This window comes from Sinohyriopsis cumingii, chromosome 2 (genome assembly GCF_028554795.1).
Source record: "Sinohyriopsis cumingii isolate HCF-2022 chromosome 2, ASM2855479v2, whole genome shotgun sequence".
NCBI classification, from domain to species: domain Eukaryota; kingdom Metazoa; phylum Mollusca; class Bivalvia; order Unionida; family Unionidae; genus Sinohyriopsis; species Sinohyriopsis cumingii.
Genome location: NC_142962.1, coordinates 127,369,027 through 127,396,117, shown reverse-complemented (window position 1 = coordinate 127,396,117; position 27,091 = coordinate 127,369,027). Strand labels below are relative to the sequence as shown.

The window sequence follows — 27,091 nt, the reverse complement described above, 5'->3', positions numbered from 1 at the left end:
GTTTTGGGCTTTTTACACTGATGTCAAGTTATTTTGTTGTAGCCAGATTTTGAGTTATAATTTTCTTCAGATCAGTTGGATTTCAAAAGGATTAATTCTTTTTTCGCTGGAAATATTTTGAAGAGTGCTCACACATAAATTTTGGAATGACCTTGCTTACAAATGTAATTTGATTTCCAACACTAGTGCCATTATTTGTATTTCTACAAGGAACTGTACATAAGCACAGCACTGACTACAGCATATATCATCATCATCCATCTTGGATTTTCCATCAGGATTCGAACTTTAAATTATTAGAACATTTATTACTAGGACTTTTTGCAATTCGTGGATTATTCTTGGATTATTTTTGGATTTGATTCTTGAAACCTTAAGTTTTTCTCCTTTTTTCACTTTTACAGAATTTTTACAGGGAAATAAATTATTTGTTAAATTTTAAAAAGCTTGTTGTTTTCACTCTTTCTGTGTTACTGTTTATTCGAGCCTAAACACGTAACAGTCCCTTCAAGGGACTCTTGTTAAATCTTTCAAGTCTTATCAAGTCTTTTGGATCCATTAAGTTTTGCTTGCATAACGTGCCAGCAGATCTGGGTCTGTGCAGCATTTTATGAGTAATCAGTAGAACAGACCCTGTTCTGCTGGAACATTATGTAATGGCATATCAGGTTTTGTTTTGTTTGTAATTGGAAATTTAGTTATAGACAAGTACTTATGGAACTTCAAAATAAAAAATAATTTTTATCAAGCCCGTCACAATACAAAGAAGTCACCTTTCACCAGTGGCAGCAATATTTTGTTAGGGTATTTGTTTAAGTTTTCATGTTGCATTTATTTCATTAACACCTTGATAGATTTCATTAACACCTTGATAGATTTCATTAACACCTTGATAGATTTCATTAAAACCTTGATAGATTCTCATCATATTTGACATGAATCATTATTAAGCTAAGACAATTCATATTTTGCTACATGCTTGCTTGACCTTTTGACTATGGGATCAAGGTCATATTCATTGAAAATTTGTGTCAAGGTTTTAGATTAAGGTTTTTCATTTGCTTATATTTTGCAAACCCCCTAATAATTTTATTCATACTTGGAATGAATCAGTAAGAAGCTCAACCTTTTGACTTTGGGGTCAAGGTCATGTTTGTGTAACAATGGTTTGATTTTTGGCTGCACATGCAGGCACTGGCATTCTTGTTCTCATAAATTATTAAAATTATGTGACAGAAATCTATCAATCTTTGCATTTAACACCTGCTTTGTCATTTACCACCTCTGAATGCCTCTTTACTATCCACAGGTACAGTATATCATTTTACCCAATTATATCAAATGTATGTTATCACAACACCATGTTTGTATCAAAGGAAAAAAAACATGCAATAACAGGTGACTCAGGTTACACATTATTTGCCATGTTGTAAATTCTCTATTGATTCCAAGCTGCTTGGAGAATCTTCAATAAATCAATGCATAGTCCTGTTAAATAGATGTGGCATGAAAGGGATACAGAAAAAGAGGTTGCTTGAAATTAAATTAAAATGCTTTATAAAATTTGAAGTTTTATTCAGATGGCCAGTATTTTAGCTCTATATGTAGAAAATACAGTTAAACTCATCTCATTTTTCATGTATATAATAAGCAAACATGACTGTGATGTGCTTTTAATAAAAAGGTCTGTGAAATGTCTCTTGAGTAAATAATATTTGTCATGGTTTGTAAAACTCATACCTTTGACATGGAGTTAGGTCTACTTGGATAAAATATATAAAATACTTGAGGATGATATTCTTTTATAGTTCATATAAATGAACTAGTGTAACTTTTAAACGAACTTGAAATTTTCATGTTCTTTATGCTGTGTATATATTGTGTCATTTAGTTTCTTTTTAGCATCGTAAAAATACATTCATAATTCAGTAATGACATAGTAAGGAATTAGTTCTTCAAGTCTAAACACTAATAGTATTTAACTTAATCAAGATATTTATTTATGTTCCTGTATAGTACATCCTCTTTGTGAAGCTTTTCTTGGGAGGCCACTCATGTTATATGTGATGGAGCAACTTTCAGACAGGACCAACAAATTTGGATCTGCTCTTGCATTAAGTGGCCTACCATTATGGCAGCCTACCATCATGACAGCCTACCATCATGGTGGCCATCTCCTTGTAACATTACCTAAAACCTGTGGTCCATCTGTCCTGAGTTATAAGAAGGAGTGTGTATTGGGACCCTTGGCTGTGCCATGTTATAAGAGGGCAGTGTTTATTGGGACCATTGACCATACATATGTTTTAAGTGGGGCATTATTTATTGGATCATTGACCATACCCAGGTTATGAGGAGCAGTATTTATTGGAACTATTGACCATACCATTGTTGAAAGAGAGGCAGTGTTTATTGGGACCATTTACCATGCCCATGTTATAAGGAGGGCCATATTTACTGGGACCATTGACAGTACTCATGTTATACGAGGGGCAGTGTTTTTATTGGGACTATTGACCATAGTCATGTTTTAATTGGGGCAGTGTTTATTGCAATCATTGATCATACCCATGTTATAAGATGGGCAGTACTTATTGAGACCATTGACTATCTTATAAGAAGGACTGTTTATTAGGACCATTGACCATACCCATGTTATACAAGGGTCAGAGTTTATTGTGACCCTTGACCATGCCTATGTTTTATGTGGAGAAGTATTTATTGGGACCATTGACCATACCAATATTATAAGGAAGACAATGTTTATTGTGACCATTGACTATACCAATGTTATAAGGCAGGCAGTGTGTATTGGGACCTTTGACCATGCAGTGTTATAAGAGGACAGTGTCTATTAGGACCATTTCCCATACCCATTTTTTAATTGGGTCATCGTGTGTTGGGACCTTTGACCATGACATGTTATAAGAGGGTAGTGTCTATTAGGATCATTGCCCATACCCATGTTTTAATTGGGGCAGTGTTTATTGGGACCAAAACCATACCCATATTTTTTAATTGTGTCAGTGTTTATTGGGACCATTGACCATACCCATGTTTTAATTGTGGCAGTGTTTATTTGGACCATTGACCATACCCATGTTTACCCATGTTTTAAGTAGATCAGTATTTATCAGGACCATTGACTATGCTCATGTTGTAAGAAGGCAGCAGTTTACTAATTGGCTTTATTGTGAGGAACTACCTGATGAAAATAAATATTATATTGCCAGATGATCCTTGCATATTCTACTGTCCAATGAAAATGAATATTGTAGTGCAAGATGATCCTTGTATATTCTACTGTCCTAATTAAAATGAATATTCTAATGCCAGATGATCCTTGTATATTCTACTGTCCTAATTAAAATGAATATTCTAATGCCAGAAGATCCTTGCATATTCTACTGTCCTAATGAAAATGAATATTCTAATGGAAGATGATCCTTGTATATTCTACTGTCCTAATGAAAATGAATATTCTAATGCCAGATGATCCTTGCATATTCTACTGTCCTAATGAAAATGAATATTCTAATGCCAGATGATCCTTGTATATTCTACTGTCCTAATGAAAATGAATATTCTAATGCCAGATGATCCTTGTATATTCTACTGTCCAATGAAAATGAATATTCTAATGGAAGATGATCCTTGTATATTCTACTGTCCTAATGAAAATGAATATTCTAATGCCAGATGATCCTTGTATATTCTACTGTCCAATGAAAATGAATATTCTAATGGAAGATGATCCTTGCATATTCTACTGTCCTAATGAAAATGAATATTCTAATGCCAGATGATCCTTGTATATTCTACTGTCCTAATGAAAATGAATATTGTAGTGCAAGATGATCCTTGTATATTCTACTGTCCTAATTAAAATGAATATTCTAATGCCAGATGATCCTTGTATATTCTACTGTCCTAATGAAAATGAATATTCTAATGCCAGATGATCCTTGCATATTCTACTGTCCTAATGAAAATGAATATTCTAATGCCAGATGATCCTTGCATATTCTACTGTCCTAATGAAAATGAATATTCTAATGCCAGATGATCCTTGCATATTCTACTGTCCTAATGAAAATGAATATTCTAATGGAAGATGATCCTTGTATATTCTACTGTCCTAATGAAAATGAATATTCTAATGCCAGATGATCCTTGCATATTCTACTGTCCTAATGAAAATGAATATTCTAATGCCAGATGATCCTTGTATATTCTACTGTCCTAATGAAAATGAATATTCTAATGCCAGATGATCCTTGTATATTCTACTGTCCAATGAAAATGAATATTCTAATGGAAGATGATCCTTGTATATTCTACTGTCCTAATGAAAATGAATATTCTAATGCCAGATGATCCTTGTATATTCTACTGTCCAATGAAAATGAATATTCTAATGGAAGATGATCCTTGCATATTCTACTGTCCTAATGAAAATGAATATTCTAATGCCAGATGATCCTTGTATATTCTACTGTCCAATGAAAATGAATATTCTAATGCCAGATGATCCTTGCATATTCTACTGTCCTAATGAAAATGAATATTCTAATGGAAGATGATCCTTGCATATTCTACTGTCCTAATGAAAATGAATATTGTAGTGCAAGATGATCCTTGTATATCTTACTGTCCTAATTAAAATGAATATTCTAATGCCAGATGATCCTTGTATATTCTACTGTCCTAATGAAAATGAATATTCTAATGCCAGATGATCCTTGCATATTCTACTGTCCTAATGAAAATGAATATTCTAATGGAAGATGATCCTTGTATATTCTACTGTCCTAATGAAAATGAATATTCTAATGCCAGATGATCCTTGCATATTCTACTGTCCTAATGAAAATGAATATTCTAATGGAAGATGATCCTTGTATATTCTACTGTCCTAATGAAAATGAATATTCTAATGCCAGATGATCCTTGCATATTCTACTGTCCTAATGAAAATGAATATTCTAATGCCAGATGATCCTTGCATATTCTACTGTCCTAATGAAAATGAATATTCTAATGCCAGATGATCCTTGTATATTCTACTGTCCTAATGAAAATGAATATTCTAATGCCAGATGATCCTTGTATATTCTACTGTCCAATGAAAATGAATATTCTAATGCCAGATGATCCTTGTATATTCTACTTCCTAATGAAAATGAACATTCTAATGCAGGATGATCCTTCTATATTCCACCATCCTAATGAAAATGAATGTTCTAATGCAAGATGATCCCTGTATATTCTACTGTCCTAATGAAAATGAATGTTCTAATGGAAGATGATCCCTGTATATTCTACTGTCCTAATGAAAATGAACATTGTAATGCAAGATGATCCCTGTATATTCTACTGTCCTAATGAAAATGAATGTTCTAATGGACGATGATCCCTGTATATTCTACTGTCCTAATGAAAATGAGTGTTCTAATGCAGGATGATCCCTGTATATTCTACTGTCCTAATGAAAATGAATGTTCTGAGGGAAGATGATCCCTGTATATTCTACTGTCCTAATGAAAATGAATATTCTAATGCCAGATGATCCCTGTATATTCTACTGTCCTTATGAAAATGAACATTGTAATGCAAGATGATCCCTGTATATTCTACTGTCCTTATGAAAATGAATGTTCTGATAGAAGATGATTCTTCTATATTCTACCATCCTAATGAAAATGAATATTTTAATGCCAGATGATCCCTGTATATTCTACTGTCCTAATGAAAATGAATGTTTTGATAGAAGATGATCCTTGGATATTCTACCATCCTAATGAAAATGAATGTTCTAATGCCAGATGATCTCTGTATATTCTACTGTCCTAATGAAAACGAATGTTCTAATTCAGGATGATCTCTGTATATTCTTCTGTCCTAATGAAAATGAATATTCTAATCCAAGATGATCCCTGTATATTCTACTGTCCTAATGAAAATGAATGTTCTAATGCAAGATGATCCCTGTATATTCTACTGTCCTAAAGAAAATGAATGTTCTAATGCAAGATGATCCTTGTATATTCTACTGTCCTAATGAAAATTAATGTTCTAATGGAAGATGATCCCTGTATATTCTACTGTCCTAATGAAAATGAATGTTCTAATGGAAGATGATCCCTGTATATTCTACTGTCCTAATGAAAATGAATGTTCTAGTGGAAGATGATCCCTGTATATTCTACTGTCCAATGAAAATGAATATTGTAATGTAAGATGATCCCTGTATATTTTACTGTCCTAATGAAAATGAACATTGTAATGCAAGATGATCCCTGTATATTCTACTGTCCTAATGAAAATGAATGTTCTGAGGGAAGATGATCCCTGTATATTCTACTGTCCTAATGAAAATGAATATTCTAATGCCAGATGATCCCTGTATATTCTACTGTCCTTATGAAAATGAACATTGTAATGCAAGATGATCCCTGTATATTCTACTGTCCTTATGAAAATGAATGTTCTGGTAGAAGATGATCCTTCTATATTCTATCATCCTAATGAAAATGAATATTTTAATGCCAGATGATCCCTGTATATTCTACTGTCCTTATGAAAATGAATGTTCTAATGCAAGATGATCCATGCATATTTACTATAACCTTTGCTTGTTTTAAGTTTCAACCTGAGCATTATTAACATATATATATATATATATATATATATATATATATATATATATATATATATATATATATATATATATATATATATATATATATATATATATATATATATATATATATATATATATATATATATATATATTGGTTCTGTGCCTAAGGATTTAGTGTTAATGTATTAAAATTTAAGCCAAAGCACATTCAGATATATGTATCCTTGTTTGGTGCCTAGGGAATTTTAAACTTGGTCATAATCATATTTGGATATGGAAGTCTAATATATAATGGTGAGTTTTCTAACTTGGAGTGAATCCAGTTTATTTATTTTGGGGTGTTTATCAATATAATCCTTTCTTAGAGACAGGGCAGTTATATAAAAGGAGGATCAACTCAGCCATGTTATTTTCTTTCTGACTGATTGGTCAGTTATGGTATGCCTACATTGTTATGGACTGCTCTGGTAGCCTAAGTCATTAGAGCATCCTCCACAGATGCAGGAGGTCATGGGTTCAAACCCCACCTAAGTCATACCAAAGTTCAGTATTAAGAGGTTAGTGTTAGGAATGGTTGGCCAAGTGTCTGGATAATGTGACTGGATGGAACATGATGCTACATGTCTGCCAGATCATGTCCCAGCACTAGACATCATTATAAACTGTCACACTGTAGAAATCATAGTGATATGACTGATAAATTGTTAAAGCTTTATTAAAAATCCAACTCACACATCACACCCTCATTGTTTGGATTGTCAGGCTTGACTTTCACCTGTACAATTAATTGTATTACCTATTTTACCTGGTACAAGTGGAGCAGTCCCACTGACCTTTCTATAGTTTGGAGAGCTAAACTTTTTTAAGGCAAATGCGTCTGATTATTTTGAATATTCCTTTATTTGATCCTATTAGATTAGGCAACAAAAGGGGATGAATATTAACTATACTGATCGTAATCCAGATGAGCTTAGTAGGAGATGGCCTGTTGTCCATCATTTGGCATCCATCCGTCCATTAGCACGAGTTTTTTTTATTGCCACTTGGAGGATTGCTATTAAACTTTACAGACACATTTATTCCAAGGCCTAGTTGGTCTTAAATGAAAATGTTGCTGCTCAGACAGCCAATATGGCCACCATTGTGTCCATCTTGAAAATCTTGTTGCCTCTCTTCCTGAATGGATGGTTTTATCAACATGGGGTTTTCACTAAAAGGCTTCCTATGATGTCTAGTTGGTGCTGAATGAAAATTGTGCCAATCTGGCATCCAGTATGGCCACCACTGCAGCCATCTTGAAAATTTTGTTATTCTCTTTCTGAACAGAAAGTCATACTGACACATCATTGCCTTCAGATTTTGTGTTTATTCTGGACTTATAATAAATTTTATTCAGGACTTTAAATTCTTAGGACTTTTGTCTGTAATTCTTGGATTATTTTTGGATTTAATTTGCAATTCCATCAGTTTGTTTCTCTCATTTTCACTTTGTATTCTAGGGAAATAAATTATTTGCTGAATTTTAAAAATCTTGTTGCTTTTCACTCTTTTCTGTTACTTATTTTAAGAGCATAGACTTGTAACACATTTTAGTGATTCAGTTTCTCTTAGAAAGTCAGCATTGCCATATTTCTTTTTTCTTCCCTCTCTTCCTCTAGCCTCTTTGGTTCATCAGCCATCTTGGTTGAAGACTGCTCTTTTCCACTGTGCAGTACAGGTATGGAGCTTTTGTTCCCCTTCAAATAAAATATAATACCTGGCCTGAATATTTGTCTTTTTTTTTTCTTCTTCAGGGATCAAACACTATTCACACTCTTTTTTGTGTTAGATATTGTCTTATCATAATTCAACAGAACTAAGCTTTGGTCAGTACAAAACCTGACCTAATACATAAACAGACTATTAACATGAATTTATATCTTTTCTAAACGGCTACTCACATTCCTAACTGGAACTCGAAAATAACTAGACCTCTTCGATAACTATTATACCCCACTTTGGGCTATAAATTACCAGCTGAACAATGTCAGTATACACAAGATGTTTTTCTCAATGGAAAGAAATCCCAACTTTATTGCACAAATGAATTAATTGACATCGCTGCTTGTCCTAACTAATTAGTGGTTTGTTGACATACATTTCCAGGCATGGAAAATTTGATTCTCAGCAATACATGATACAAATCATCTAAGACAGTTAATTTACTTCTCACAACTTGTATCAGAAGAAGTGTTTGAAATCTTTAAGATACATGATTCCTATAACATTCAAGACAAATCAATTCTTACAAAGTGTATCAGAGCATTGTATAAAATTCTTTCACTACATGATTTCTATTACATTCAAGACAGATGAATGTGTGAATATTTTCTGAATTCAGTGAAAATTTAAAATAAATAAATAAATTCATCAAATAATTACAAACTTGCATCAGTGCATTGATTGAGGCAATACCTTTGTGCCTTTTTCAAGACTCACTCCCTTTTCTATGAAGCCAAATCTCTATCTGGTTCCAGGTCTCTCAAATTCTTCCAGACCCAGATTCCTTGGATGATTCATTTAATAAGAGAAATTACTCATTAATGTTCCTCAGAGTTAAATTCTGGTTTCCCACAGAAACTTAGACTGACTGATTTCACAAGGGAGATTGCTAAAAACCTTAAATTTTGTCTAAAAACAAACACACCCTCACTTAGCTTAGCCAGTCAGGATTAATATTCTCTAACTGCCAAAAAATGTTAACACTTGCATCAAAGGCAGAATACCTCTCTCTAGACCTCTTTCATTAATAACTTTTCTGGAAAATATAATTTTATGACACCTGTTTCAAATGGCCAAAGATTTCTAAAAATTTGGGTCTGGTTTGTCTTAGCTTTTGTCATTTCCCAATACATGACCTTACATTAACATATCTGCTTGACTGTTATCCAACAGACTCTAATTAAAATTCAATTATGTGCCCCCCCTCCTCAACAAGATAGGTTGACCATTACAAGCTGCCAGGTTATTGCGAGCCTAGCCCACATGCCAATCTTAATGGATATAATTCATGTTGAAACCAACAGAATGTACTGCAAAAAATACCTACAATTTTTTGTAGCATTACAATATGTTTTATGTTTTATTTAAAAAATTGTATGTATTACATGTTGATTTTACCACATATATGCTACAACTACTGCTGGTGTTGCACCTTGATTGAATTGTCAGGGGAACATCCTCTGTACCTTTGTTCCCGTATAATGATCAAGATTTGGGGATTTGTTAAATTTTGGCATGAACCTTTTGGGGGGGGCATATGTGTGTGTGCATGTGTATGTGTGTGTGATTTTAGATTTTTAACATTGCTTTTAACAATTTTCCAGTCATATCGCTATGATGTCTGTAGTGTGGCAGTTTAAAGTGATGTCTAGCACTGTGATATCATTCTGCAGACATGTAGCATGATGTCCCACCCAGTCACATTATCCTGACACCAGGCAGGACCTTCCTAACACTAACCTTTTAATGCTGAGCACCAAGAGAGGCAGCTGTTAGTACCATTTTTGTAAGTCTTTGGTATGACTCAGCCAAGGTTTGAACCCATGACCTTCCACATCCGGCATGATGCTCCAGTGCTCGACATCACTATAAACTGCCACATTGTAGATATCATAGTGATATGAATGAAACATTGTTAAAGCTACATTAAAAATCCAAATCACACACACCCACAACAAATAGCAAGCTACATGACAACAAATAGTAAGTGACATGACAGCTTGGGTTTCTGGGTTTAGGGATTAGCTTGTATATATTTATTTGACTGTGTTGCACAATTTTCTTAACAAATTGATTTTGTTTAGAGATTTTGCCCAATGCAATTTCTACCAAGGGAAAATGATGTGTTCATTGTCAGATTAAGACAACCTTGAATAGATTTAATGCCTGTCATGTTACAAATAAATAATGATGTCTAGGGTTAAAGACTTTGCACTATTTGTTCACAATAAAAGAGGTCACTGGAGTATAAGTAATGTGACACTCAATGAGAAAACTTAGATCATTTAAAGAGATATCCATTTTATCATTTTAATGGCAGACATACAGAAAGACAGACACATAATGTACCTAGTTTTCTTTTGAAGCCCATGTTTGCAGTCTGACATAATTTAGCAACACAGAGTGAGTGGTTAGTATTTAACAGAATAAACTGAAAGAGCCTCAGGACTCCAGTCAACCAGGTGTGACTAGACTGTCAATACATACCTGGGCTGATTCAATACAGGTAACACCAAACTCACCTCTAGTACTAGTGCATGTATACAAGGGGAGAGTTTGTTATCAAGAAAACCAGGTGACCACTTTCTTTGGTCCTTACCCCAAGATACAGAAACCCCAGGACTGGGGAACACCTGGCATACCTGAAGATAAGTGTGGATATTGTAACTATACAGGTAAGCTCTTAGTCAGGGCTCTAATGTGTGTACTGTAACTTGATGATGGTCTCCATTATGGAAGTGCAGTGTTTCCATTTACCATGAGGAGGGATAGACAATTTAAAATCACATTATTCCAGACCTAATTTCATGGATCAGGGCAATAATTTCTGCTGAAACCAAGTTGACATTTAAATTAGAGGAAATCCCTCATAAAAATGGGTCAACATCAGGTTGTATTGTGGGTTTAGGAAGTGGTTTGTGTTTATTTGACATATGCAGGGTGTAGCGCAAGTTTTGTAATAAACCTGGTAAGTCCGGATTAATGCCAACATTGTTTAAACATGAATTTTTAATGATAGGTGTCACTATTTTATTTCTATTCTCACTTTATCAGTTTGAAATCTTGGTAGTTATTAGATCATTGGTGTATTTGGATAGATAATGTCACTGTTTATAGACACCGTATATCTTTTTTGTCCTGGTTCAGTGAATTGGTTTGGCAAAATACAGGTACTGATCCAGACCAGATAATTCTAACCTTAAGTCAACACAAAGGCTATGGTTTGTAAAAATTGTCAATAGAGCAACTGCACTCTTTTTCACCAGGCATTGGGATTTTGCCACACACTTCTTCCCTTCTACAAGTTTAGGGATGTAGAATAGGCCTTTTGCCCCCTCCCTGCATTTTGTAAGAGCCAACAAATGGAGACAACCTTTCAGCCCTGCCATGTGTTTTCTGATGACGTTACAAGCTGAGAAGGTCTTTGACTTTTTAAAGGAGTGCAGTTTATATCAGCAACCCCAAAAGGACCTTTTTGTGTACCTTTTATGGGGATCCTTAAACTTACTTGGGCAATGTATGGCCATGACTGTGCTGATATGTTAGAGAAACAATTTTATAGAATCAGAAAGTGTAGTTTAGCCCCAGGGGATTTCATAAAATCTTCAATCTACAGATGACATGTTACATAACAAGTTACATGCAGGTTAAACTGCTTTAGTTGGTATTTAATGTGTAAGTGTTAAAGGTGTGCTAGATAGGTAAATGTACAAATGTGCTAGATAGGTAAATGTACAAATGTGCTAGATAGGTAAATGTACAAATGTGATGTCAGAATTTCAGCAGAGTACTGGTTCATCCATTTGAACTCATTCTTACATGTTAGCTGGTAAAATTGCTGGGAGGGGAATTTCTCCTTTAGATAATAAGATGGGAGGAATGATTTACCCAAGTACAGTATATACTCATGTATAAGTCAACTCCAACTGCAAACAACATAGATTCTGCATAATGTGCTAGTAGATTAGGGTCTGTGTTGTTTGATCTATTGATTACTCCTAACAAAATGCATGGACACAGATGGATTATGCGATAGCAGACATGGATCTGTGCAGCTTGCAGTTGGAATTGACTTATAAGTGAGTACATATAGTAAAACCCATCTCTCTCTCCCTCTCTCTCTCTCTCTCTCTCTCTCTCTCTCTCTCTCTCTCTCTATATATATATATATATATATATATATATATATATATATATATATATATATATATATGCACACACACACACACACACACACACACACCAAAAGTATCCAGATATTATCTAAATATACATTGCAATGCTTTTTATGCTTGCTTGTATGCATGTTTATGTCATATACTATATCAAAAGATTTAATTCTATCTTAAATTTTATAATTACCATCTTTTATCCTTCTAATTATAATTTTGCTTAATATGAAAATACAATTGTAGCAACAGGCCTACCATATTTACTCACTTATAAGTTGTGTCCAACTGCAAATTGCAGAAACCCAGATCTGCTGTCACATAATGCAATCTGGGTCTGTGCAGTTTGTTTGGAGTAATCAGTAGAACAACCAGCATAGACCCTGATGTGTAGGCAGAATATGCTACAGCAAATCAGGATCTTAATTGTTTGCAGTTTGACTGAAAGTATGAACACATAAATATGGTATATACAGTAGTGTCACTTGGGGGGTGCTGGGGGTGCAGACTGCAATGGGTGACACCATTAGAGGGGGTGACACCAAAATGACTGTCTATACAATTCTTGAATTTTTGTGCAGTAAGGAGGTCCATGGGGGTGACACCATGAGTTACCGCACTGGGTGACAAAAATCCTAGTGGTGTCACTGGGTATATAAATATTATAACATGCATACATAGTTTTGTTTTTTAAGTTTCGTTGTTTTTTTGGGCACTATGAAAACATTATGGGCTATATTATGGGTGAGGAAATGGATTTTATATGCCATTCCAAGGACACACCAAAGCAGCTGACTTGGGCTGACCTATGCAGGTCAACTCCTGATCCTTGAGTTGCATGGCAAGTGCTGAACCAAGTTAAGCTACTAAGCAAGGAACAAAGCAATAGGCTTGGATCATGTTTGGGCTGTATTTAGATCATATCTGGGTAATTCATATTCCCATCTCACCCCCTGATAAATTCAAGAGAGGACAACGGGAAATGTACCACAGCCTAACCTGTCTTAAACATTACCTGTTTTATGCAAACAACAGCATTGAACAGCCACTTTTTTCCAAGGACTTATAGAAGAAATTAGTTTAGAAACAAACTCCATTAAGCAGCCACCTTTCCTAGAAGAGCCCTTTCTAATTCCAAGAGGTAGATCTATGAGGCAGGTTTGACAAACTTCAGTTATCAAACTTGATTCGTGATTTCAATTTTTTTCTTGAAAGCCAGTAAAATTTCTGAAAATCAAGAAGGCATTCTTAACCTTAAAATTATTCCATAGTGTTCTGCCAATGTTGGAATTTTCCCAGATCCTGTTCTGGTAATACTAGTATTGTTACATAATTATTCACCATGTTTTAACCAGTTGCAAATTACAAAGAAAACAAAGCTTTCCCACAACTGAGATGTATTCAAGATACTTTACCAATGCTCTGTTTTGTACCTGTGCACTTGTATGGTGTAGAACATTTGCATGACAGCGGGACTGCTCCGGTAGCCTATAAAATAAAAGTTGTTACAGTATTCACCTCAGATGCTTGAGGTTGCAGGTTTGAACCCTGGCATAGTCATATCAAAGACTTATAAAAATGGCACTTGCAGCTGCCTTGCTTGGCACTAAGCATTAAGAGGTTAGTGTTAGGACTGGTCAGACTGATGTTAGGAAAATTGTACAGGGTGGGACATCATGCTGCATGTGTATAAGACAGCTCAACTGCAGACTGCACAATCCCCAATCTGTCATTCATCAGTAAACAAACAGCTTAGGCCTTGTGCTGAATTATGTGACAGCATTTTATGGTATATGTTTGTTTTGCACTTGTATACTAGTACTGTATATACAGTACTTCACTATATTTCATGGTCTATGTTGTTTTACACTTGTACACTAGTACTGTATATATGGTACTTCACTACATTTCATGGTCTATGTAGTTTTGCACTTGTATACTAGTACTGTATATATGGTACTTCACTACATTTCATGGTCTATGTTGTTTTACACTTGTACACTAGTACTGTATATATGGTACTTCACTATATTTCATGGTCTATGTTGTTTTACACTTGTACACTAGTACTGTATATATGGTACTTCACTATATTTCATGGTCTATGTTGTTTTACACTTGTACACTAGTACTGTATATATGGTACTTCACTACATTTCATGGTCTATGTTGTTTTACACTTGTACACTAGTACTGTATATATGGTACTTCACTACATTTCATGGTCTATGTTGTTTTACACTTGTATACTAGTACTGTATATATGGTACTTCACTACATTTCATGGTCTATGTTGTTTTACACTTGTACACTAGTACTGTATATATGGTACTTCACTATATTTCATGGTCTATGTTGTTTTACACTTATACACTAGTACTGTATATATGGTACTTCACTATATTTCATGGTCTATGTTGGTTTACACTTGTACACTAGTACTGTATATATGGTACTTCACTATATTTCATGGTCTATGTTGGTTACACTTATACACTAGTACTGTATATACAGTACTTCACTACATTTCATGGTCTATGTTGTTTTACACTTATACACTAGTGTATACGGTACTTCACTATATTTCATGGTCTATGTTGTTTTACACTTATACACCAGTGTATACGGTACTTTACTATATTTCATGGTCAATGTTGTTGTTTTGCACTTGTACACTAGTACTTTATATATGGTTCTTCATTTCTACATCCACTAAACTACTAAATGTCTTGTTGAATTATATACTACCCCGGAAATTCATTTGGATACCATGCATTGTTTCTATAGCAGTCCTGTTATAAAATCCTTGAATTGTGTGGCTTCTCCTTGTTCTAGCATTATCAGCAGTGGAATAGCTGTAGTGCTCTTCTTTCATCAATGAAACCTTCATCATGTTTAAATCATATCTGTGTCTTACATTTCTGTAATCAGTATGAATGAAAATAGAAACCAGGGCTCAAATTAGGGTTATACAAATAAAATAAGAGAATTGACTTCTCCCATCAGATAAAAATTTGAGAAGGAAAGACTGCGAGAGAGATGTGAAGTACAAATGTCATTTTCATGCACATTTTCATGCACAAACAGGTCTAGTGATTTACATTGTCTGCAATTAAAATTGACTAATCCATGTTTTGAAATTTAAGATTACAGGTCTGCACATTTATTTTACAGTCAATTCATTGAAAAATGACATTCATTTGAAAAGGTCTATTACTGATTTTAAAAATAGCCACTGAATACAATCAAGCAGTATTTACACAAATCCTGTAAATAATTTTTAAAAGGCAGCATGTTCTTGAGATTGTTGCAAAAATATGAAATTTCATTTTGTTATTAGTTTATTTATTTATTTTAGTTGTTAGCTTTACATGTAATAGTTTGGCATATTCAGAATATGAGAAACTATTTACATGGTTGATTATAGCAAGATATACAGTTGTCATGTTTGGAGGGCTTCAGATTGTATGTTTTCACATAACCACGGCAACCTAGGTATTTCATGACTGGAACTGTTGGAATCCTCAAAATATTTACATATACCTCACCTTAAGTTACCATGACACATACAGCAGACAGCTCCAGTGGCCTAAGTGGTTAGAGTGTCCACCTTAGATGCTTGAGGTCATGGGCTTGAACCCCAGCCGAGTCATACCAAAAACTTATAAAAATGGTACAAGCAGCTGTCTTGCTTGGCACTCATCATTAAGAGGTTAGTATTAGGAGTGGTTGGCCTGGTGTCAGGATAATGTGACTGGGTGGGACATCATGCTACATGTCTGCAGCATGATGCTGCAGTGCTAGACATCACTAAAAACTGCCACTCTGCAGACACCATAGTAATATGACTGAAACATTGTTAAAGCTACATTTAAAAATCCAAAGACACACACACACATACAGCAACTTATGCAAGGCAGTGGATGATCACATACTGGGCTAATCCAAAAATCAGCATATCTTTAAATGGGGACCCATTACAGATTAACCTGTTGAGGTGCCAACTGTGAAATGTGCTACAAACAAGAACTCTAAAGGGTGTTAACTAATGTGTCAGAATGCAGATTAGGTGTTTCATGAATGAGAATAAAACTAGAGAAACCCACATTTCACTGGTGGTCATCTCCAGATCAGTGGACATGGTGGAGAAATCATTGATATGCAGTCATTTGTGAGTATTTTTACAGATGGGGATTTCCCCTTCTAATTCAACTTCTGGCATCTTTGTAAAGGGAGATTTCCCCTTCTAATTCACCTACTGGAATTTTCATAAATGGGGGAATTCCCCTTGGAATTCATCCTCTGGCATTTTGGTAATGAGGATTTCCCCTTTTAATTCATCATCTGGCACTTTTTTAAAGGGATGAATTCCCCTTCTAATTCAATCTCTGGCATTTTAAATGGGGAATTCACCATCTAATTCGCTCCTTGGCATTTTTGTAAACAGGGATTTTCAGTTAGGGGGAAGGGATAGAACATTTTATATGAGAACTGTATCCAGACCTCATTTTGTATATTTAAACAAATGTGCTCATGGTAAATATACTTGAATGAATAAAAAGAATGTGCACAGTTGGTAACCTTCATTGCTTACTGGCATGATGGCAGCAATCATGTGTTACAACAATGGCACTACATCATATGCATTCTACAGCCTTGCCTTGTGAAGTTGGTAAATGCTTGCAATAATTAGGTAGTTAATTAAAGCATCTCACTTCTGAGTTTTAAAAGACCACCTAGTAAGTGCTTGATTACGACAGTTGATTTAGAAATCCAGTACTTACACAATAAAATTGAGCTTAGTTCATATTACTGAATGTTGCATTTTTAGTTATACTAGTCATAGACCAGAAGAGCTTATGGGATGATCATCTGTCTTTTGTCCATTCATTAGCACAAATATGGTATCATCTAATCTAATTAGTGGATTCCCAAGGAACTTTACACACACATTTATCCCATGGTCTGTTAGTCCTAAATGAACAGGATGCAATATGGATTCACAGTGACTGTTTTGAAAATCTTGTTATCGCTACTCGTCTTGAATAGATGGTCATATCAACCTGATATCAAATATGGCCACCATGGCATCCATATTTAAAATATTCTTATCATTACTCTGCCAGAATGGGAAGCCATATCAACATGCTGTTTCCACCAGAAGATTTCTTTCTGATGCCTTGATGATCCTAAAAAAAGATGGTGCCAACCAGTCTGATATCCAATGTGTCCATCACAGCAGCTAATTTGAAAATCTTGTTATTGCAGTAGCTAAAAAGAAGTGGTCTTATCTTGAATTCCTAGAAATTCCTCTCAGCCAGTAAAGCATCTGATCCTTCAAGTGACTCTTGTTCTTTATTCTATATCTCGAGGGACTCTTGTTCTTTATTCTAACCGCTCCGGTGGCCTAGTGGTTAGAGAGTCCGCCTTGGATGTGGAAGGTCGTGGATTCGATCCCCGGTTGAGTCATACCAAAGACTTACAAAAATGGTACTAACAGCAGCCTTGCTTGGCGTTCAGCATTAAGAGGTTAGTGTTAGGACTGGTTGGCCTGGCATCAGGATAATGTGAACTGGGTGGGACATCATGCTACATGTCTGTGGCATGATGCCCCAGTGCTAGACATCACTATAAACTGCCACATTGCAGATATCGTAGCGATATGACTGAAAAATTGTTAAAGCTATGTTAAAAATCCAAAACACAACACATCTTTATTCTATATCTTGAGGGACTCTTGTTCGTTATTCTATATCTCGAAGGACTCTTGTTCTTTATTCCATATTTTAGGACTCTTGTTTTTTATTTTATGTCTTGAGGGACTTGTTCTTTATTCTGTATCTCAAGGGACTCTTGTTCTTTATTCCATATTTTGAGGACTTTTGTTTATCATGCTTATGGAAAATCATTAATGTGTATTTTTTGTGCACTTTCTAATTTTTAAGGATGGATTCATTTTATTTAGAGGGGCTTTGTGCAGTTGTACATCTTGGAGATAAGAGCACCATCTATGCATTAAAAATCAACTTCTTTGCTAAAAAGTAATTTTAGTTGAACCTAGACATGTCCTAATGAAAAATAAAATAGGAAAAGCATGATTTTGTTGATGAAAGAAGGAAACAAATTAGGCTTCATTTTCCATATTTATCCAATGAAACATCCATAATTCGTGATGAGCCTTTTCATATTTGTACCAAACCTTTGTCTACTTTTAAGCCTACCCCTCCTTTGTGACAGATTTATGAGGTTGTTGTCATCTGATCATGGATAAAATACTGTAATGGGTAAACAAGTGCTGCTGTTGATAGAAGATTGATCATAGAGACATCATCACTGCTATTATCATTATTAAGTATCATAAATATTGAGTGTTCTCTCTAGGTTTGTCCACAATTATGTTAACTCCAGTCTCATCCAAAACTTTGGGAGGAACTTTATGACATTTGCTATTGGCTTGTATTATGTAAATTTAATTTGCATTGTTTGTTAGTTTTGTTTATTCACTATATGCTGTGGGTTGTGTAAAATCTTGTAGCTGACCTTGTCCAAAATCAGGTTAATTGTCTATCTGACCAAAATCTTTGATTTTTAAAATTCTATAAACAGTTAATACAAAGGTGAAGTTTCTCAGTATAGGTTAAATATTAAGATTATTATCTTAGTCTGAGTCAAGAATACTATGTTTATCATGTTCTTTAGTATAATTTTAATGACAGACCTTCTGATTACAACTTATATTGTTCTAGAAATCTAATTTTGGCCCTCATACAGGTTAATGTTCTGTGTCTTAGTTTTTTATTTAATATTGTTTACTGGAAAAATTATTTATTCATGCTGTAAGATCTTGAAGCAGAATCAGTCTTATTGTTTTGTTTAGTATTTGATTTGGGCTGAAATTTATTTATTAAAATTATTTATTCACTGGAAATACAAAGTGCTCATCTATAATATTCTTAGACAAAGACATTAACTTGAAGTTATAGTGAATTCAAACAAGGACTTCTTGATTGTATTATTGTGATTCATCAAAAGACTGTTGGCACATTATTACAATGCAGACCATTAGTACATTAGTACAGGCACATCAACACCTTCAGTGTTTGAAATTATTTGAAATACCAATAACATTTATTTAGAACATTATTCAGTAGGAATTATGTTAGAAACTCTAGGATTATTTGGGATTTAAATCATTATACCTTAAGTTATTTTTACATTTTCACTTTGTATTCTAAGGAAATAACTTATTGTTGATTTTTAAAAAAAACTTGTTGGTTTTCACTCCTTTCTATTATTTTAAGAACACAGAGTCATAATACTTGTTTATATGTTGACCAGATGTAAGCAGGGATATTAATTTATGAACTCCCTTGCTTGACTTTCCTGGAGTGAAGGAATAAAGTGTTGAATGTACAAAAAATTTAAAATAAACTTTTTTGTACTGTTTATTCATAGAGAATGTCTTCACTGTCCTTGCATATTATCCTTTGCAAAGGATTAATTGCTGAATAAACTTAATTAAATTTATGACTTTTTTTATATGTGTGCATATATAGCTTGAAGACACAATCTGCTACATGGATTTTGGATTGGTTTAAACAATATTTATTATCAAAAATGTCCTCATACAATGTACATCAAACTGAACAAGAGTTATGGAGGATTGAGGAACAACCATAATCTTATTTCATGCTCTCTCCTCATTAACAATATTTGTGTTTATACTATGGCTGATGTTAATAATGAGGGCATAATATTGAGACATTGAAATATGCCAATACAGTATTCAAGTCACAAATTGCAAATACAATATTGTAATAATGCCACGCAGAAGTTTAAAACAAATTATAAAGATATTGACCCATATGGAGTGGGGGGGAGGGTAGATAAAGGACTTTTAACTTTAGCTTTAGTGGTACATTTGTATGTTTATACCAGAGATATAACAGCATAATGTGAACACATCATTAATGATCAGGTAAATCTTCTAGATGTAATTATGTACTTATGGACTGCCTTGGGTAATATCCTTTGTTAAGGTTTTATTGCTGAATAAGCTTTGATTAAATCTATTATTTTTGTATATGCATACATTTATAGCATTAATACACAAACTGCTGCATGGATTTTGGGTTTCAACCTCAGTTCATGATTTGGAGTGAGTGGGATGTTGGCTGTACTAAAAATGCATGGGTATTTGCAATGGTGAGCATAATTATCATCATTATGATAATGATGACAATGATGATGATTGTGATAATGATGATGTCAATGATGATGATTGTGATGATGATGATGACCATGATGATGATTGTGATAATGATGATGACAATGATGATGACTGTGATGATGATGATGTCAATGATTACTATTGAACACACTTTAGCATGAGGCAAGATACAGCATGCACTTTTCTAAGACTGCGCCACTGTCAACAGCATGTTACGGTTTTGGTTAAAGCTTTTTAATTTTCATAAATTTCCTAAAATCCTTTGTTAGAGTCTCATCATATTTTGCATAACTCAATACAGTTTATTCTACAACATGCTCACTTACCCCTATTATTTTGGGGTCAAGGTTACAGTATTAGAAAATTGGATGTAGGTTTTGGTTTAAGCTTTTTAATTTGCATTTTGTTGGATTTTGTTCTTACTCCAGACAAATGATTATGAAGCAAAGTCAATTAATTCATTTTGGGACATGCTGGCAGTACCCTTTTGATCTTCAGGTCAAAGTCACACATTGTACAGCAATTCTTTGATGCAGAGTCTACATGCATGCTGTGGCATTCTTGTTAACATTTCACATCTAGAATCATTGGTGGGGGGGGGGTAGCTTAGTCTCTTTGTCTATAACTTATCTATTAATTGTTATGGCCCCATTCTTTTCAGTCCTTTTAACATTGGCCAGGACTAAATGGTATTTCAAGCAATTTATGTCAGTTTTACAATTCTTTGTTTGGTTGATAGAATCTATGTAGTATTATCTGTTTGTGGGCAGCCTAATGTTTAGAGTCATTGCCCTTGTCAAGATTGGAAGAAAATTTTACAAGGTTGTGACCTTCTGACAGAATGGGTGATATCATCAGCCACACAAACAGATAATATACCTTCAGGCTTTTGCAATTTCTTGTAATGAAGATCATTTTTCCAATTATGTCCTAAAGTGTCCTGGTTCTGTTGACAAGGAGAATGGATTGTGTTACTATCTGCCAGTAGTGGTACCAACAATCTTCACCTGTGTCAACCATCTGACCTAGAAAAACTTATATGACTGGGATATACTCATTGTGGAATCCACATCAGGTCTGATAAAACAGCTTCCATGTGCATGAATTTTCCTCACAAAGTTTGTTTTCAGTTATCTCACCTTCCCTAAATCCTTCAAAAATTAAAGATAGATTACATTTTAGTTACATATTAATAATGAACTTTTGTTAAAGTTATCATTTAGCTACTTTATTTTATTGTTCTTTAGGACTGAATGAATCACGAGAACAAGATACTTGGAAGCAATGGAATAATAGATGAATATCATCATCTAGGAATTTTGTGGCCTAGTGGTTAGAGCGTCCGCCTCGGATGCAGGAGGTTGTGGGTTTGATCCTTGGCCGAGTCATACCAAAGACTTACAAAAATGATACTAACAGCTGCCTCACTTGGCGCTCAGCATTAAGAGGTTAGTGTTAGGACTGGTCGGCCCGGCGTCAGGATAATGTGACTGGGCGGGACATCATGCCACATGTCTGCGGCATGATGCCCCAGTGCTATACATCACTAAAAACTGCCATACTGCAGACATCATAGCGATATGACTGAAAAATTGTTAAAGCTACATTAAAAATCCAAATCACACACATTCATCTAGGAATTTTGAAAAATATTCAACTTAAAATTTAAAAAAAAATGATTTCTAATTTGTTATGTATACATCATTATATCTTTTTGGAGAGAGACAGAACATTTCAGTTTACCTTTTTTATCTTCCAAATTTGCAATAACTTCCACATTTTGCTTACTTTGCTGAAAGGCCAAGTGAAGTTACAGTATGGTCCTTTTATTGGTCATGCATAGTTCCTATTGCATTTTATATTAACACTTCATCTTCCTATAAACAATTGTATAGAAGAAAGATTAAGAGAATTGAACCATATTTAACAAGAGGTGCCCTACTTTAAGTCTGTCTTAAGTGTGTTAAAAAGATGTCCAACACTACTTAAAAACAAAAATAAGAAACAAAAATTGAAAAAACTCGAAACCTTCTCACAGAATCTGACCAAATGTGGCAAAGTATCCAAGTATGAAACCATTTTAAAATGTTGACATATGATATTGATCCAACACAGCATATGCAGAAGACTTGATTGACAACAGACACATGAGAAAATGGAAACCTGTTACACCTGATGATTTTTTTTTCTTATCTTTTTTTTACATTGGTTATGGCCATGGGTTTGGTGCATAAATCAAATTTCGATTTTTATTGGACAGCTGTGTATGTAACGTGAACCCCATACTTCAGCCAAAACAACATTATTTGGTATGCATTTCTTAATATTTTATTCAAGTATCACCTGAACAGGCAATGAACCTGACAGGTGACTGTCTTTATAAGCTTATTAGTGGAAAATACAATGTAAACATATCCTAAAATAAATAACTAGAAACTGAGAAATGTTGTCAACTACTTTTACAGACTTAAGGCAGTGTAAACTTGCTTGAGGTGTTTCTTGACCGGATGTTCAAAAGTGCAAATATGATAAAGTTACATATGTGACTTGATGTTATGATAAAGTTCAGATATAAATAATTATTTTTCATATGGGTTTGCATATCTATATGTACAGTAATTTAAGTGAAGGCAATTTAAAAATAGAGTGCAATTTTCATATCTTTTCTCAATCAGTTCAGCACTGAGGGATCCTGTGCTACATTAACTATACATCACTTTAAGGGTTAAATATGGCTTTTGTTTAAACAAAGATGTATTACCAGAATTTAATTTAACAAAATTTGCCAGAAAGAATCCTGGCATCAAGGGCTTTTTTAGTGCAACTTATGCTGATTGCCCTGTGATATGATCACCATTACCAGAACATGAAATAAATGTCAACACTTTTCTATACCAAAACTGCTGAACAGAATTTGACCAACATGAACAGAGAGCTACCTGGCTTTAAGATCTTTTAGTATGCTGATTTAAATGGACAAATGATGCTGGTTTGCCATTAAATTTGGATGAAGATACAATAAATAGAAAAACCTTGAAACAGTTTTCTTCATAACGTTTGCAATCAACAGCATTTGAAGAAACTTTTACAGACTGCATCTTCCTGTCCCAGATTTAATGGATAGAAAGATGTCATCCAGATGAACAATCTTATATGCAGTATGGCCTCTTGTTTGATCGTGATCTTTGCAAGAGATATTGGCAAATATAAATGTTACTGGTTGACATCCATTACCTGTGCAAAGAATGTTTGACTCTAGCTTCTTGTAATTTAAAAACTAATTCTTAAAAATTAATGCAGCATAACTATATTGTATGAATAGTAATTAATAACAGATTTGACAGCCATAGCATGGAATTTGGTTTTTAATTGTTCCTATCTTTCCAGCCATAACTATCAGTAAGATAAGGACATATATGTGGCTTTTAATGCTGCGTTTAACGTTCATACAGGAAATACATAATTATGCAGCTAGCTGCATCAGATATGGGTTGACAAATGACTTGTGTAATTAATGTTAATTGTGCTGCAGCACTGTGTGGCTGAGTGAGTTCAGACTAATTTTCTTATTTTGTAAAATCTTGACATTGAAAAATGGCAATATCATTCAAAATATATTTCTATTTTTGTCATACTTGAAGCTTCATCTTATATCATTATACATATAAAAGGATAACTTTTGCTGCCTTTGATGTCATTGTTAAAGTTGTTTAAGTTTTGCAAAAGATAAAACAGTTAGGGGGAGATAGGTTGAATGTTAGATACTGCATTTTGAGGAATCCTCAATGTAACTTCATACCTACACATTAGATAGGAGCTCTGTATATTGTATTGGGATTGGGATGATGATTAGTTGATCAACACTGATCAACCTTCAGTTTTTCATGAAAAGTGTTATTTTGATTACTTGATGGCCGTGTTGTTCATGAACTGTAACGTTATATGGTTTACTGGCACATTTGTTTCTTGCCATGTTGTTGGCACTTGTTTTGTACTAAGCATTGGAAGTCTGTATTAGCAGCACCAATTTAGATGTGCGTAGACTGTATTATGGATAAAGGGATTTTATATGGAGATTAACAAACAAACTTAGGGATTTTGACAGGATCAAGAGACAACCCCTTCTATTTCTTATTGCTTTTTGATGCATTATAAATCTTAAATGAAGATTTGTACATTTTTGACCCACCCAACTTCACCAAAACAAGTTTTACAAATAAAATTAGACAGCTGTAAACAAATATAAGCAAAACAGCATGTGCTTACTCATTTATTCTTTACTTTACTCCTGACCCCTATCACCCAAATCTCAGATCACTTATTCCTACAAGATCTTAACCCTGATTGTGTGGGTGGGGGTGGGGCACATCTTACTGCCAGAATACCCAATGACATATAACTCTGTTGCAACCCCATCACCAGGGGAATCGGATGCAAATTTTTTGTGCATGAATATTTGATGCAGTTGGCAGCTTAGATTGACACTGTTGCATACTATACTTGTAACAGGATGAAGCCAGGTTGGGATTGGATTTAGTGTGTGTGTGTGTGTGAGATTTGGATTTTTAACATAGCTTTAACAATTTTTCAGTCATATCGCTATGATGTCTGCAGTGTGACAGTTTATAGCACTGGGGCATCATGCTGCAGACATCTAGCATGATGATCCTGACACCAGGCCACCAGTCCTAACACTAACCTCTTAATGCTGAGCACCAAGCGAGGCAGCTGTTAGTGCCATTTTTGTAAGTCTTTGTTATGACTTGGCTGGGGATTTAGTAATATAATCCAAGGTTTCCTTGTTTGAATTCACCATAGTTCCCAGTTAATGTCTCTGTTCAACAATATTATTGAGCACTTTGTATTTCCAGTGAATAAATAATTTTAATAAATATATTCTAGCCCAAATCAAAAACTGGACATAACAAATGATTCTGCCTCAAGATCTTATAGCATGAATGAATAATTTCTAGATAAACAAGATTATTTAAAAAAACAAAGGCACAAAAGAAGAGCCAGGATGTAGGACAAAAGTTCATTTCCAGAACAATCCAAGGTATAGTTATGCAAGGTCTGTTACTGAAATTATGATATAGTACATGGCAAACACAATATCCTTGACTCAGACCAAGATAAATATGCTTACTTCTATATGCAGCACCAAAACTCAAGTACATTTTGTTCCTAAATATTTTACTCCACACAATTCCATGACAGTACTTACTCTTATGCCATTGTCATTACAAAGGTAAATCCAGTCACAATCAAGTGGATTCAGTTATGACCGCCTTTCACTTGATTGAAGAGTGATGGTAGCCAAAGAATACTAAATTTGGTTGAACTAAGAATTGTTTTGGGGAGTTCTGAGAGAAAAAATGTGTTGAATCACATTCAAAATATCTTACATTGAAGGACTACATACCACTGCACCTATTTACAAACAACTTAAATCATATTCCAAAGTTTTATATTTTTTATTTTGCCTAGTGTAGAAGCAGTTATACTGCATAGGCAAAGAGCACATACACTAATGCACAAACAGGCAGTATTGCAGTGCCCCTATTGTACCTTAAAAAGTGAAGGACAGAATTAACTCCCTTACTGTGACCTTCCTATTCAAGTTGTAATAAATGCCATCATGAAACAAGTCATATTTATTCAATTTCTGTTTACTGTTTCTGATTTTGTGTGAAATTAACAATTTTATTCTGAACTCATGCTTGAATTGGATATAAATATATCAACCAATCAATCAGTTCATTTCAGGATTGGTGGTACTTCTTGACCATGCAACTATCACCAGGCAATTTATGTTCTTAGTGGACTGTCACAAAGAAAATAGCATGGTTTAGTGCATTCTGTCAGGTCAGGATTCAAGTTGCCCACATTAAATCATCACTGACAATAAACCTCGCAGTTCATATGCTAGCTGGTGGTATTGTATGCCATGACAAATGCATTTAAGGCACACAAAACAACAACAACAACAATAACATCAATTTTCCTGTCTTTATTTATGTAAATTAAGGATCACTGAAGATAGCTCAGGGTAAGAACATCACCTTATTTTTTTCAGAAATGATTTATTAATGTAGCTATGAAATTGCATTACCTTTGGAGTATTGTATGTACCCTAATTCTGCCAGCTGTCAGCTGTGACAGCACAAATGTTGTCTTGATATACTGGGATTATTTGTACCTTGATAGCATATCCACTGGGGGAGAACACTTTATACTGCATACCACTATGCAAATCTAGTATACAGTGGGTTAGGGTAGCTTAGGTTG

General features: G+C 34.3%; 1 protein-coding gene across 2 annotated transcripts in view; it reads left to right on the top strand.

Moving 5' to 3' along the window:
* The window catches only part of LOC149805789 (uncharacterized), a 253,443-nt gene that overhangs the window by 135,332 nt on the left and 91,020 nt on the right, over window positions 1-27,091 (top strand). The gene's annotated exons all lie outside the window — the stretch shown is intronic.